Raw genomic sequence first — 1,128 nt, 5'->3', positions numbered from 1 at the left:
CCTCAGTCTTACAAAACAGAGACTGTTGCACACATCAGCCTTGAAAAGCCACATCCCAAAAATAACGTGAGAAATAAACTTCCAGAATATGAGAAATGATCCTGACCGGGAATATTTTGGCCTAATAACCAGCTGTATTACACAGGAAGACACAATACAAGCACGGTTTTTTAGAGAGGTGTGGGGAATGCCTTCATCATTTAGGGAGAGAGAAGCAGGACTCCAACTTCTCTTCTAATAACACTTGTTTTCTGTATTTTAGAAACTGTTTAAGACAGCGCAGCAGCACAGATATGACTCATCCGGCTTGCATGGTCAGGTAGCAGATACGTCTACACGCTGCTCAATGGTTTCCTTGTTGGGGAGTGAACAAAAGGCACAAAAGGTTCAGGGATGTCAGAAACCTGATTACCTGGCAAAAGAAAATCTATCTGTCCCTCATCAGCATTACAAAAAAACCCCAGCAGATTCTGGAGTTAGCGAGGCTCTTGGATATTTTGCAGTGTTAGATGCCTCTCAGCACACCGTAAAATGGTGCAGAAATACAAGGCTGGTACTTTGCTGCTTGGCTATTTCAGAATATTCCCCCTTTGCTCCCCTGGGGACAGGATCAATACCTGACAGCAGAAGAGAATTTGCTAACAGTGGAGGAACTTTTTGTTTCTGCTTTTTAAATTGCTCTTTTCCTTCTCTCACCTTCATGATGAGTAAAGGAAGGAAGCTTGGATACTGCTGTTTAGACATTCCTCTTTCCAAAAGAGGCACTTGTGTTTTATGTTAGAAATGTAAGGACTGTCCAGCTGGGCCTTTTCTGACCCTCTGAGGAGAGGCTTAGCGCATTTCTTGTTGAGTTTACGTAGAGTACTTACACCTTTGCTGATGAGGGAGGAACCACTTGTTCCTTAACTAGAAAAATCCTCTTTCAGAATTATTCTCTAGTGACCATATAGGCATTCAAAGTTCAGCCCAAAGGATTTTCTGTTAGCAGGTTAAAAATCCGCCTGCCTGATTCTTGTGTGCTGCTCTCATTTCATTGTCATACGCCAGAACTGCTCAGAAAAGATAATTTCTAAGATCAAAAGCAAGAAGTTAACTTTTACCTTTCTTCCGCTAAAATTTGTGGGCACC

This window comes from Calonectris borealis, chromosome 25 (genome assembly GCF_964195595.1).
Source record: "Calonectris borealis chromosome 25, bCalBor7.hap1.2, whole genome shotgun sequence".
In the NCBI taxonomy this organism is placed as follows: Eukaryota; Metazoa; Chordata; class Aves; order Procellariiformes; family Procellariidae; genus Calonectris; species Calonectris borealis.
The sequence above is the reverse complement of the archived record's forward strand: the minus strand, read 5'-3'. Positions refer to the sequence as shown.